General features: G+C 41.3%; 1 long non-coding RNA gene across 1 annotated transcript; it reads right to left on the reverse strand.

Annotated features, from left to right (window-relative positions):
• Window positions 1–895: 895 nt before the first annotated feature.
• On the reverse strand, window positions 896–6,564 carry LOC138722000 (uncharacterized). Its single transcript, XR_011337649.1, has 3 exons — window positions 6,383–6,564; window positions 2,855–2,948; window positions 896–1,103 (listed from the first exon to the last, which is right to left on the reverse strand). It is a non-coding gene; the product is annotated as an uncharacterized lncRNA (long non-coding RNA).
• Window positions 6,565–7,474: the final 910 nt, after the last annotated feature.

The following is a 7,474-nucleotide window of genomic DNA, read 5'->3' on the forward strand; positions in this document are numbered from 1 at the left end:
AGTGAGCTGCCAAAAAAAAATCAAGCAGCTAACTCGAATTCCATGAGCATATAGCTATATTTGCCCCTTCATTAAAAAAAAATTCTTTTTAATTTGTGGTCATGGCCTATGCTTCTAGGATCATCATACCTCCCTCTTTCTCTGCATACACCAGTTTTAACAGCTCCATCAGGAAGTATTCATGGAATTGGTAAAAGGTTTTGTAATTTCTACCTTCTGTTTTCTAGCTCAGAGAGTAATCGAATCCAGTCACTACTGCTGTATCTATCTGGCAAGTATTTGTTGGCCTCCATGAAATGAGTTGGAAGTTTGATTTCCGTTCTCAGCAGGCGTGTTTGTGTGATACAGCTGAACTGCTGTAACTGGCAAATTGGAGGCAATTTCAGCAGAGATGCCTAGGCTTAAATGAGCATGAAAACTTCTTTCACTTCCAGAAAGGTCTCTTTTTTTAACAGGCTTGAGAAATGACAGGACAAGATTGGAGAGTTTGGATTTCTGCTGTTGCAAGATGTACTTAAAAGCACTTTTTATCTTTCAAGGCTATCAAGCTGGCACCCACATGAAATTACTAACAAAAATAAAACAAGGCATTATGAAACAAAACCTTGAGGCAAAATAAGCTTTATCACTCCCTAAAATTCCTTTCTACTTCTGATGCATTTTCATCAGAATACATGAGTACTGTATTTGTTTTTGATATCTTCACATCCCCTGACAGAAACATGCACTAGTCTTCATTCTGGTAATCCTCATTTGGTTCCTCTTGACAGAAGCTGGTGCAATAGCATCAGCCACTGACAGACCATGAGTAGCATTCTAGGCAAGTCCACGAATTCTGTCACAAAAGGCATTTCAGAACCAAAACACAAGTTACCAGTTTAGCAGAGGCTACATATATGAGTAGACTAAGATTAAAAACTTTATTTTTTTTTTATACAAAACAACAATAAATCCAAACAGATAATGAACTAAGTGTGCCTTCTCATTTTCCACCTTTTCTTCTTTTCTCAATATAGTCTATCCACAGTTCAATGTTAAATCACTCCATATTCAGCAAAAACTATGAGGTTTCCATCTTGTAGCCATGTTTTTCTAATTCAGCTCTGTATAGAAAAAAAGATAGGTACATACAAATAAAATACCATCAGACATTTTAATTTTTAAAAATTAAATATACTGCACAATATACAACCATTTTAGAATATGAACATGTCATACTGCTTTTTGGTTCATACTAATACTTTATCCCAACCTACTCAGCTTAATATCTTAGATCAAGTGAATAAGATGTTAAGTGAAGTGATTTCTAAGAGAAGAATTTATATACTTGTTTTAACCATAGTTGTTGCCCTTTGACCCACCATGGCTGGAGTTCAACTGTATGGCACAAAGCAGCCTTGTTTGCCTTAAATACCAGATTCCACCATTTTTAAATCTTGGCGCAATACACCTTCCAGTGAACAATTCTAAGCGAAAAGGATTGCTTTGTTCTCCATAGCTGTGGCCAGGACATCAGTCAGCAACTGGAGATGTTCCTGCCCTGTTCCCCACTTTGCTTCTTGCCTGCCTCCAAACACACCAGCCAGAATTGCATCCTGTTTTATCTCCTAGCCCTAGCATACATGCAACTAGATACAGTAGTTCAAATATCCAACAATATTTCAGGTTAGTTTACATACTTAATAGTGGAATTTCAGAACTGGAGGACTGCAGCACTTTCTAAAGATGAAATAAAACCAGGCAGCAACCAAGCAACATTACAAACCATAATTTTAACACTAGTACAGGTCACCAATACCACAGGCTACAAATAAGGCACTCTTATTGAAGGTTTGTTAAGATCAACTGTATTTATCAAGAATTACACTACCCTTTCAAAGTCTGTTTCACTACACAGTAACCTGTTTTCCAGTATTACAGTGTAGATGCCATACAACCTTACAGGAAACAACTATTTTTGTATCTTCTACATAAAGGAACACTTTTACTGGAGTACAAGGAAGATCAACCCAGGAACAGTTTAATCAGGCTGTATTACAGAGAGCCTCCTCTTCACGCAACAGACAGGAGGATTAAACATAAGATATGACATTGTATTTATGCTTGAAACAATTTAAGTGATAATTATGCAGCAGTAAAGGATTAACTGAAACTACAAGTGACAATCAAAAAGGATTAAACAACTAGATTTGAGGCATCTGAGTTGCAATCACTTTTTCCAAACATGCTATGACCAATTACTTGGTTACTGTTGTTCATAAACAACACCCTCATCACACATACAAGAAGGCAACCTTAACATTAACACAGATAACTGATCTCTGGAAAATTCGTCCATTTGGACAATGAACAGCAATGCTATTTGAAGGCATAGAAGAAATAGTTATAACAACACATTTTGCATATCACATAGCATAGAAGAGATCTCCTGCCATTAACCTTTGCAGTACAATTCCGAATTTTTACACACATACAGATAAGTCCTTAGAAAAAGAATTATTAATGTTAAGTTAAAAAAAAAGTGTCAAATGAATCACAGTTGGCAGAGATCTTTGTACTAAGTTGCGTAACACCACACCACAAAAGCCTGTGTCATTAGGCATATTTCAGGGCTCCAGTACAATTATTAAAAGATTAAATGCTGACCAGTACTTCAAACTGTGCTGTAATCCCTTAAGTCTGGTTCTTAAAGGCTTTAGACAGAAAAGTACAAAGCGGAGCTTTAATTTATTTCCATTTCAGATCTCTCTTTTTTTAAAATAAGCAGATTACAAACTTTTAGACATTAACTAAACAACGACAGTTTAAAGATTGTACCCATCTTCTAGAACAGTTAGATTAAAAATAAAGTTACCTTAACTGATTGGAGAAATCGTCTTCGACATTGTCATCATCCCAATTGTCTTCCCAGACATGTGCATCTTCATCTTCATCTAAACCAGTCCAATCTAAAAGAAAGGAAAAGAGGGCTAAATGTTCTACGCTGCATTGCTCTGGTACCATGTCTTACTGGCAGATCAGCTCAGCCTCTGGGAAAGGCTGACTTCAGCTGGTAACAAATATCTCTCTTTAACAGAAAAATTCGTATCATATTTAAGTGTTTGAGATCAAAAAGCACAGAAAGATCTAACATTTCCCCCACACACACACATTTCTTGAATTCTAATGAAAACACAACTTGGTAAAAAAAGATCATTACACACTTCAAATCATGGTTTGCAGGATTACACATTTATAAGGGACATTCTGCATACAAAAAGACAAGCTGTAGCATCATTTTAAAAAGAAAGCAATATTGAGTACTTGACTCTTAAAAGCTCAACAAAAAGTGTACAATTCCAGGTTTATATTTAAATGCGCTTTTCTTCCTGATTAAAAAAAGGGAATACATATCAAATCCTTTTGCTGCAATACATTCACAGATCCTCAGCTGACTCCTGTTAGATGCTGACAGTCTATGGACAAAGGCCAAAAATGTATCCATGATGCAGAAGCAAAGGCAAATTAAAAGAGGCATCTGCAAACAGTGGTTGCTACCCGTAACCAGCTACTTCTGGGTTCCCAAAACAGCAGGAGCTGTTTCCTTACAGAGGCAAGACACTAAATGTCTATTTGCTAACTTAATTTCTACTTTTCTTATCATCTGGCACATCACTCTTGACAAATTACTGATCATCCACTTGATGTTTCATTACATAAAAAAAGCCTACCATCAAACAAGTTCATTTAGAAAAATAACAAAAAATCAGAAAGGCTTAGAATTCCTGTGTAAGGACAAGTCAGTTTACTTCATTATTTCTTATTTTTCTCTTACTGAGAGACATCAAGGTTTTTCTAACACTACCAAAATAAGAAGCACCCCAATCTGACACTTGTAACCCTCCATTTCTGAAAGTCAATGTATTTAAAGAGATAACACTATTCTTCCCCTTACAATTCAGTGAGCCATTTGCTGCCTATCCTTACTAAGCCACAATGTAACATTAAACACTGATGGAGGGATGGAAAAAAAAAATTAGTAGGGTAAAAGATTAGTAACAAATTCAGTGTAAACAACTAACTTCCTAAGAATGGGGGTTGGTCCTTCTATTTTCTCCTCCTTTTTCTAACACTGACAGGCAAAATTAATATTTGAGACTCCACGGGGCAAGAAAAATCATTTGCAGCTTGGTTAAAAAACACACACATGTAGAAGGCATTAAACTTCCCTGCTCAAATAAATTGTACAATGGGAACAGATGAAGAGGCATAGAAATCCTACTGGTCCTAAGAACAGCAAAAGAAGGAACTGGGAAGAAAAGGTAAAGGAAAAAGATTCAATATAAAAAATGCATTATTTTATTTTACTTGTACTGCTAGTGGCTCAAAGGGAAGGATTTTACTTTTAGATCTGCAATAAGCTTTGCCTATTTATATACAATGGAATTTTCTTTTTGTCAAAATAAAAAAGCCTTACCACCCATCACTTACCTGGATTTCAAAGATACTAAAAAAGAGCTCAAAGCAGTTTAAAATGAACATGAAGTGAAGCTTTTTTATTTAGTAATATACAAGTAGCTCAGACAGATCTACAAGTTTGAGGAAAAAAACCACCAAAAAACTAGTACCTAGTATGCAGTACAACAAACAGCAGCTTCAATCATAGAAGGTTAGCTGGGGAGACCAAAAACATGCTCCAAATCACACTGAGTGAAGAAGGGTCAAAAAGGCCCAAGTCATTGTCCACCCATGGGAGCTGAGCAAGAGGAAAGTGAAAATAAACTCTAAATTATATTTCCACCACTGCAGCTACAAGGTTCTACAGTATCTGTATGTTGACATTATACCACGGAACTGCATACTGAAGTTATTATTCACAGCTACACTATATGCCCGTTACTAAGTAAAGAATGACACAGCATTTTCCAAGACTGAAAATATCAAAAGCAGTTGAGAGCCTACTACCATTAAATATTACTAATACTCCAAAATTTAAAAAATCAATTTTGATAAAACTTGTCATGGCTGGACTCCTTAAAAAAAAAATCTTAATATACTGATCACTGATTGCCATATTTTGGACTTGGGAAAGAACAACAAAACAATTTTTAGAGTTAAGGATAAAAAAATCCTAAAGTCCTATCATTCTACACATTACAGTTCACATCCTGAAAAGCCCTGAACAAAAAGTTCTAAAGTGACCTATTTCCATACACTTGTATCTATTGTGGTATACTTCAAATAAAGTCTCCTATAGAAATAGGACACATCTGCTATTCATACATAAACTTGGTTAACAGAATGTGAAGTTCTTATGCTGCACAGAAAGCAGTATTTTTATCTGAAAGAGCAACAATTTGTCATTGCTTTGAGCACATATTTATTGTGATTCTTCCCTAGGCACTGAAGATAACATTCAAAGTGGCCTGAACATTCTTTATAACCTCTCAACACTATTACATCACAAAGATTTAAATTGGCCTCTTTAGAGGTTATTTTCTGACAGATCAGCAAGAAACCTGACTGCGGTCTCCCTAATAAGCCTCTGCTCTCTCCAGAAAGTTTGCACAGTACTTGGCTTCAGTAGTAAAGCTAAATTCAAGCAGAATTAATTTTCCTTTCGGTAACTCCAATTCAGCACTTTGACCAACATTACACTACATTAACAGCTTTTTTCCATCAATAAGTGCAAAAATATTATTCTTGCTGTTACTGAAGGATTAAAAACACCTCAGGCTTGCAAGGCCACACACAAAAACCAAAATCACATATAATGAAGACATTGCAGAAAAAAAAACCCCAAACTGGTATTTGATGCATTAAATCATAGAATGGTTTGGTATGGAAAGGACCTTAAAGATCATCTGGTTCCAACCCCCCTCCCATGGGCAGGGACACCTCCCACTGGATCAGGCTACCCAAGACCCATCCAACCTGGCCTTGAACACCTCCAGGGACGGGGCAGCCACAGCTACCCTGGGCAGCCTTTGCCAGGGCCTCACCACTCTCATAGTGAAGAATTTCTTCCTAAGGCCTAATCCATGATGTTTTATATCCTTCCTCCATACCCGCAGCTTGAGACAATTCCCAGAATTAAGGCCACAGGGCCTACTCACTTTCCCTAACCGGGATCTTCTCAAGATCTGCAAAAGGATACGGAGTTGTTTTACGGAGGCCCAGATTTGATTCCCACGCCCACCCGGCACCTACGAGAAGCGACGCAACACGCAGACACCCGCGCTCCGAAAGAGACTGGGGGTCATCACAAGGGCACGTTGTTCCCCTTTCACGCTTCCCCCCCATCACCCGGGGCTCCTGGCCCGCATCCCTAGCGATTCCCACCGCCAGGGCCGAAATGCCCCCGGTTCCCCTCCCCGCCCCGTGACGCCGCGCTCCCCGCCACCTTCCGCCGGGAACTCCTCGAACTCATCGTCCTCCTCCAGGAGCCCCAGGTCCACCGGCTGCTTCTTCTCAGACATACTTGGCCTCCCGGCACCGCCGCAGGAGGAGGAAGAGGAGAAGGAAGACGGGAAACCGGCGCGCGCCGCGCCTGCGCCCTCCGGGCTCCCAACGCCGCGCCTGCGCCCCCGCCCGCGCGCGCGCGCGCGCTCCACCGGCGCCCGTAGCCACGCCCCTTTCGGCACATCGCGCCCGCGGTCGGGCCCGTTTCATACGTCACGCCTACGGCCCCGCCCTTTCTGTCAGGCCACGCCCGCCTCCGGGGCCATCTCTTGTACGAGCTGCCCGGCTAGCCACGCCCCCGACTGGCCCCGCGCCTTTAGGCGCGCGCGCCACCAGGCTCCACGCTGCCCTCCGGTTTCGTGCCGTCTCCCGGCTTCTCGCTGGGCTCCGCGCCGGCCGCGGGGCCGCACGGCCCCGGCGCCAGGGGTGGGAGGAGAAGGGCCTGGGGCAGCGCGGGGGTCGGCTCGGCAGCGAGCCGGGGCTGCCGGAGCTGCGCAGGGAGAAGGTGTCTGTGTGCGGTGTCCGTGTGTCTCCAGTGCTTTGCGGGGAGCAAATTGCCCGCTGCGACGTCAGGTGAAATCACAGAAGCCACCGCCACTACTAAGCACATCTCTTTATATTCTTTCATTATATTCTTTCATATATATTCTTGCACTGGACAGCAGGGCTCCAGCGGTGAGGCACTGGAACAGAGAAGTGGTGGCTGCCCCGTCCCTGGAGGTGTTCAGGGCTGGGCTGGATGGGGCTTGGAGCAGCCTGGTCCAGTGGGAGGTGTCCCTGCCCATGGCAGCAGGGCTGGAACTGGGTAAACTCTAAGGTCTCTTCCCACCCAAGTCATTCTATGATTCTGTGATTACTGATTTATATTCAGGCAAAGCTTACCAAAAATTTGCCGCCTGTCCTTCTAATCATAGAATCATAGAATAACCAGGTTGGAAGTGACACACCGGATCATCGAGTCCAACCATTCCTATCAAAATCTATAATCTATAATCTGTGTCAGGCGTTTTTTTTCTGCTAGCATTTTAACACA

The sequence above is a fragment of the Phaenicophaeus curvirostris genome, chromosome 6, assembly GCF_032191515.1.
Source record: "Phaenicophaeus curvirostris isolate KB17595 chromosome 6, BPBGC_Pcur_1.0, whole genome shotgun sequence".
Lineage (NCBI taxonomy): Eukaryota > Metazoa > Chordata > Aves > Cuculiformes > Cuculidae > Phaenicophaeus > Phaenicophaeus curvirostris.